Consider the following 7,633-nt stretch of genomic DNA (forward strand, 5'->3'; position numbering starts at 1 on the left):
ATACAATTGGTTTAAAAAGACATCAATACTACTGCATTTTTAAATTCCCTATGAAAATGATAATGATTCCCTATGATAATGTTAAACTATTAACACTTAAAAATAACTCATTTTCTTGGGAGTAGGACACAAAACACAAGGTTAATCCTAATCGTTTTAAAAGACCTTTATTTATACAAAAACTCACTCATAACTATAAAGATTATAAAACTCACTGAAGTACAGAGACACAAAGGAAATAATTTAAATGCATCATGTACATTCAATGGACTGTTAATAGAAAACAAAGTTATACTAATAATTAGCTTACCCAAGTCACTTACATTCTTTTATTCTATTCCATTTACTTTCATAAAAACTGGGTTTTCATAAAATGACGCATAAAAAAGACTATATACCCACTTACATTTTCAGATCTTAACAATATTTATTTCAGAAATTTTGGCTCTATAGTCAATGAAATGAAATAATACTAAAATATTCAAAGGATTTTCAGAAATTGCAAGACTTGCTCTGGGATGTTATGTATATTGGAAAAGATATTCAAAAAGCCTTTTTTGTTAAAGTTGCCATAGTTACTCCCACAAAAGAGCCATTAGTAAAGATCCCTGTGCATGTACAAAATACCTTCAAATGCATCCACAATCTGGACATGACACATGCTTTTTGTTTATTCGTTTTTGAAAGGAATATCTAACAAGCATATCCACAATACTTATTTTCAGACAATAAGATGAGATATTCAAACGTAGTATGGGTTTGATTATCTCTTAGTGAGAATAGATATGATCTTGCAAAGAAAGTTATTTTCAACAGAAATCCAGAAAGAGTTTATCCAACTTGTGTTTCACAGGAATAACCAGAGAGTAATACCTGTTTGGACAAGTCGGTCCAAATCACTCCATGAGTGTATCTTAAAAGTATAACCAATTTAAGAAGTCACATACGTATTTTGTACTGATAATCAACTTACAGCAAAATAACTTACTACCTAATTATGTCTGTATCTTCTTACCCAACATACAATAAGAGCTGAAAGCGTTCTCTTTATCTAACTTAATGTTATAAATGCTTTGATTATGATGACGTTATTATTAGACAAATAATATATACAGAAGGGTGGTTCCACTGAAAAGACATGACAGAGCACTGATATATAAAAACATTGCAACACAGTTAGCTCTTTTCAGCTTCACCCTGTCCACATTGGCAAGCAACATTGCAACAGCACATGCACACATATACACATACACACATGTTCGCACATGTACACACACATATACATGCATGCTAAATTCAGGATTTATTGTACAAAAAAGTTCAAATAAAATTTTAGTGATTAGGACAAATGATAATATGCCTTATTACAAAATAATACATAAACCATCACCACGCATGTTACATTTTACCTGCTTCTCCACATGTGACCACTTAATTTATTTTTAATTAATTAATTACCTTATTAATTAATTTATTTGTTTGGTGTTAATACTAGAGCTTGAACTCAGGGCCTGGCTTTGTCCCAGAATTTATTTTTTGTTTCAGTTTTCTCAAGACTAGCATTTTACTGCTTGTACCACAGCTCCATTTTTAGCTTTTGCTGGTTACTTTCAAATCAGATTCTAATGGACTTTTTTTTCTTGGTCTGCTTTCAAACCACAATCCTCAGATTTCATCTTTCTGTTTAACTACTATTAAAGACATAAGCCATCAGTGTGGCTCCTATTTTTTCCTCAATAGTTATCTAATGCACATACTTAGATAGTAATTTAAAAATGAGAGTATAGAAGCAAGATGTACAGTGGTGATATTGTCCTGTCAGAAATTCAAGTTAGTAATGTAAATTTATTCTTCAGACCATACCCAAACAATACCATGATATAGTGTAAGAGAACTCACTATTGAACATATTAGTTTTAAGAGCTTTCTGATAGATCCATTATTTATTGGTACCCAACATTAGAAAATTGTATGAGGCATTGGTAAAATAGTAGTCCTTTGCATGACTACATACATTCCTTGTTTTTTTTTTAAAGACACTTGCTTTCATCTAAAAAGGAGGCCTATCTATTGTCTTCATGTGATTTTGATGATTGAACGTGCTTAGTGAGAAGGTCAAAATGTATTAGTAGTCCTTAACTATCAATTCTCATTTATCTTCTTGTAGAATATAATGATTAAATCAATAGTTCAGAATCATGCTTCCATTGCAAGTGGATCTCCAGTAAGAAATCCTCAATACCAATTCCTACAAAGTTTTGTCACAGATACAATCTCCCTGCCTTCTCTGCTGCTTGACTACCTTCCTATTCCTTCACTGTACAGGAAAAGTGTGATTCAACTGATTTCAGTCAGATCTGTTACTAGAATTATCAAGGATTTAGTTTATTGTCTGTAATTTGGTCAAAGTTATGTCTCTTTATGTATGCTTCTAAAAATGTATTTACTAATTTCAAGTAAATACATAAATTCTATTTCCATCTTTTTTAAAAAATAAAATTTTGTTTGTTCTATAAATTGATCAGAGGCATGGATTTTGTGGCTAGATAGGTCATTACACATCTGTCTCTCTCTTTTTCCCTTTCTTGGTTCTCATAAATAATATGATTGCTCCATAATTATCCTAATTTATTTTGCTTTTATATTTTTGGTTGCATCATTTCACTTTTTGCTCTGCCATTTAACAAATCATATATATAGAAGACATTATTTCCTTTTTTCTCATTCCTAGAATAAGCTGCACATGAAGACATCACTGGTCCTCATTTTCAGTGTGTACATTTGAATACGGAGGAACATCATTCCTCTGTTCTCTAACAATTCCTTACTCTCCGGTTAGAATAATTTCGAATAGTAAAATTGTAAAAAGAGAAAATAAATGACGGTGAATAAACAGATGCAGAAAATTCACCGGATATTTCTGACCAGTTCAACCAATGTGAACTAATAGGGAAATACATGGATACCTCATTCCCACTGGCTCTCAAAGTCTCTGGTTAGGCAATTCTTAGGAATATGAGGAACAATATGAAAAAGTAAGGAATGGTATCAATTAAAGAAAAAAAATGGAGAAAGATCCAAGCAAATTTCTTCATTGGGCTGCCAAAAATATTCGGCTTACTACAGTGCGGAGACTTCTTTCCAAATGGCCACTCATGTGAATATTAGGGATGACGATGAGTATACCCCTCTTCATTGAGAAGCCTACAGTGGACACTTAGACATTGTCAGTGAGTTGGTGTCTCAAGCGGCACATACAATAATTGTAGATGACTGGACACCCCTGCACAGTGCATATACGTGGAATAATACCAGAGTGGCTTCTTTCTTACTTCATTATGATACAGATACCAATGCCTAAACTAAAGGTCTCTTGACCCCGTTGTATCTTGCTGCTGAGACTTGAGATAGCAAAGATACGCTGGATCTCCTTCTGTTGAACCATTATATAAAACCAGGCCTGAAGAACAACATAGAAGAAACTGCATTTGATATTGCCAAAAGGATAAGTATGTGTCATTCCCTCTATGAAGTTGTGGAGGGCTGTACATATTGTTCAACTAAGTCCTAATGTTCGGGTTAAGTTTCTTAAATTTCAAAAATGCAAGTCCATCTTTTGTGTCCCTACAGAACATTTTCACAAAACAAATAAGAGCAATATCTTTTTTTTTTTTTTTTTTGGTCTGTCATGGGGCTTGAACTCTGGGCCTGGGAGCTATCCCTCTGCTCTTCAGCTCAAGGTGAGCACTCTACCACTTGAGCCACAGCTCCACTTCCAGTTTTCTAGTGGTTTATTGGAGATAAGAGTACCACAGACTTCCCTTTCCAGGCTGGCTTTGAACAATGATTCTCAGATCTCAGCCTCCTGTGTAGCTAGGATTATAGGCATGAGCCACCAGTGCCCGGCAACACCAATATTTTACTGTAAAAATTCATGGATTCCGCGGAATTCTTCCAAATGAATTGCCTGCATTGGATGTCAAAATGTATTCAATAGTTTTTGTATACATGTATAATGATTTCTTCAGAGTTTGTGATTTTTTAATCAGAAATAATTTTAACTTACCTGTTGAAATGAGTAGTACAGAAAGTAAAATATTTCTGGTGCTTGTCTGAAAAAGTATATTTTAAAATATTCTATATTCTATGTTTGCATAATGTTCATAATTTATTTTATTTTCTCCTAGATATACTTTGAATTCTACATTACTTTATAATATATAGGTTAATTAATGTGTCCTTTCCGATTGCATTCCATATAAAAACAGTTTGATTCCTTATTTTTTCTAGGTCTTTATTTTTCTTTGGGATAAAATGACAATGTTGTCTAATTTGAAGTTTTGTAAATTTTATGCTATGTAAACGCCTTTCTGAGCTGAAGATTTAATACACTGATGTCAAACTAAATTTAATTATATGAATTACGTGTATTGTTACACTTGTAATTTTGTAATTTTGTAATCAACCTTTTAATAACTGTTTTTCATTTCTTGCATCTGAAGAATGAAAAATATGGAATACTTCTCAAATTTTCATATTATCCTTTTGCAAGTGCCATGTTAATCTCTGTATTGTAATTTGAGTATACGTGCTGCTGATGCATGTAGTATCCTCTAAATTTAAGTTGTTAATGATGCAATGTTTATACAGGCTTATATCTATGGGTGCCTACTTGTAACAAGGAAACCTTCTTGTTCCTAACAATGCTATCGATCTTATTTCCCTAAAATTCTGTGAATATTGGAAAAATTATGTTGATCAGTCGATTGTTCACATTTGCAAATTTTTTTTGTCAATGACTATCAAGTCTTTTTATTTGGAATTTTATCGTACTCTCAATTATTTATAGATAGGTCTAAAGGTGATGGCTTTTTCAAGTACTTATTTATCCAACTGAATTAGCTTTGTGGACCTAATGAATTCAAAGTAAGCATTGCTTAAGAGCTACTTCTAAACTTCTTCAGCTGACATTTTCCCAAATGAGGTGTTACTGGTACAAATGTCTACCTGAGCCTTTACCCTTCTTCCATGTGGGAACAGACCAACCAGAATATCTTACCCTGAAAACGTAAATTGTCTTACTTGAACAAAACTAATCTTGGTTACAAGGGATGCTAGAGAGATGAACAGTTCAAACAGAACTGTTCAGACTAGAAGGTATTTTATCAAAATATAATTTTTATTATACCTTCCATTTCAACAGTAACTAAAGCCAAGAAGGTGAAAAAATTGTTCATATGCATGATTACTTAATGTCCTGGATTGTCTACCATCCAACCAGGCAGGAACTTACACTACTGCCTTTTTTTTTTTTTTTGTCGGTTGTGGGGCTTGAACTCTGGGCCTGGGCGCTGTCCCTCAGCTCTTCAGCTCAAGGCGAGCGCTCTACCACTTGAGCTACAGCGCCACTTCCGGTTTTCTGGTGGTTTATTGGAGATAGGAGTCTCACGGTCTTCCTTGCCCGGGCTGGTTTTGAACCGCGATCCTCAGATCTCAGCCTCCTGAGTAGCTAGGATTACAGGCGTGAGCCACCAGTGCCCGGCCACTACTGCCTTTTTATCACCAAATATTTTCATAGTTGCAGGAGAAGTCCATATGTTTCTCCTCATTATTAGGCATTAAATTGATAATGTTTTAATCACAGTGTTTCCCCATGCCTACATGCTGTAAATCTACAAATGGTAAAGCTTTAGGTCTAACTCTATCAAACACTGAGGCAGAGATAATGGAATAATACTTTAAAACAGAGTTGCCTTTGATACAGTAACTACAACAGAACAATGCAAAACGTGTGCCTTTTAATTATATTAAATATAGTTATATATTTTATATTTATATGTGCTGATTTTATATTTCACACAATGAAACTTACTAGAATTAGTTGATAATTTGACAAATAAATTGATATTTATTCCAATAAATAGGATTGGAATATAAACAATTAGGTTTAAAAAATATATTAGAATATAAAAAAGTATCAATGCAATGTCTTTAGTATAAACTTGTGATACATTCTAACTATTCTGGGTCTTCTGAATTCACATGGTAAAAACAATGTTTTCCTCTAATCTATAATGAATTTTACTCTGCTGCTCTGTTTATTGTTTTAACTCGCTAGTCCCAAACTTTTTCTCCATATTTCTGAAGCATTCCTACTGATTATGCACAAATTTTGCTAAGATGCCTAAAGCATATTATTCTTCTGCAGGACCCATGGGTCGTAGGATCCCAGGTCCCAGGTACCTGCATCATCAGATAACAAGGGCAAGACTTCTTACCAAGGCCCACGCAACATGTCAACACAAAGTAATTGAAGACCCATCTCAATTTGTCATTTCCTATATTTCAGCGCCCCAATTCCTTGAGATGCAGGAATTAGCAGTAAGCAATTGTGAAATGCAAGGGAACTTAGCAATTGTTTATCAGAGAAAGCTATTATTTCTATGACCATTAATCCCAAGATTTATGCCATAAAGTCATCATAGGCTAACAGTTTCAAACTTGTAAGGGGCACTTTAAAATTACTTAATTCACATCATGAATACCTTATCTCTATTTTGACAAAATACTACACCTCTGCTAATGTGACGCCCTCCTTGTTCTGAAAAGAACACCACAATAAACTGAGCTGCATTATTTTTCCACCACTGGTATTCTTGGGATCACAACACGTGCAAATATTATTTATATTTATACTTTTTTAGCTATCATAGATATTCAGGATGCTAAGATAGGAAAATTATGGTTCAAAGTCCACCCAGAAAGGAAGGTTTCTTAGAATCTTATCTCCAAAAAACTTCTCAACAAAAGACAGACTCAAATGGCACTGAGGTTGAAGTGGTAGGGCACGAGCCTTGAACATAAACAGGCTCAGAGACTCTGTCCAGGCCAACAGTTCAAGCTCTAGGACGAACCAATAAAACAAAAACTAAATTGAAAACAAACCCCAAACCTAGCATTTTTCTCCATGTATACAGAGGCACGTAAATAAGGAAATGGCTTCCTGTGTTACATATAGGTAGAAGAAAGAAGATGTCACACAATTACTCTCTTCATACCATATTAAACCAAACCCTTAAAAATTGTTTTTTCTAAAATATAAATTAATGTCATCCATTTGTTGACAACTCTGTGTAGATTATTCACATTAACATGGTGTACATGACCTGTGGGAATTATCTAATAACTATGTTCTAATTATAACACTCTTGAAAGAATATCTAGGCAAATAGAATGCCAGAATCATTTGTGAATTTTTCAATTAATCCCTCTCCTTAAAAAGAATTTTGTAGTATCCTGTGGAATATGAAATTACAAATGAAACCAAAAAATATGTTTTAAACCTAAATTCTAATTTAACAAGGTCTACAAAGTCCTACATTAGACGAACTTTGCTATTTCTCCAGACTTAAGCTTTTGTAATCCTTCAACATTTATTTGGAATCCAACAGAATGATGCTTATTTACTTTTGCAAATTTTTGGATCAGAATCATGAGCTATTTTGCATCTAGGAATGTTCTGTAATGATGAGAGCATTTAAAACGCAAGTGAGGATATATATGAGTTGCATTCATTCTGAAACTTGACTTCTCAAAACATAATGACAAAATTAGCCCAAACTCTGAACTGTGT

The 7,633-nt window shown here is 33.5% G+C and overlaps 1 pseudogene; it reads right to left on the reverse strand.

Moving 5' to 3' along the window:
• Positions 1-4,506: 4,506 nt before the first annotated feature.
• LOC122118521 lies at positions 4,507-4,603 on the reverse strand (annotated as a pseudogene).
• Positions 4,604-7,633: the final 3,030 nt, after the last annotated feature.

This window comes from Dipodomys spectabilis, unplaced genomic scaffold (assembly GCF_019054845.1).
Source record: "Dipodomys spectabilis isolate Male_0828 unplaced genomic scaffold, ASM1905484v1 ptg000154l, whole genome shotgun sequence".
NCBI lineage: Eukaryota > Metazoa > Chordata > Mammalia > Rodentia > Heteromyidae > Dipodomys > Dipodomys spectabilis.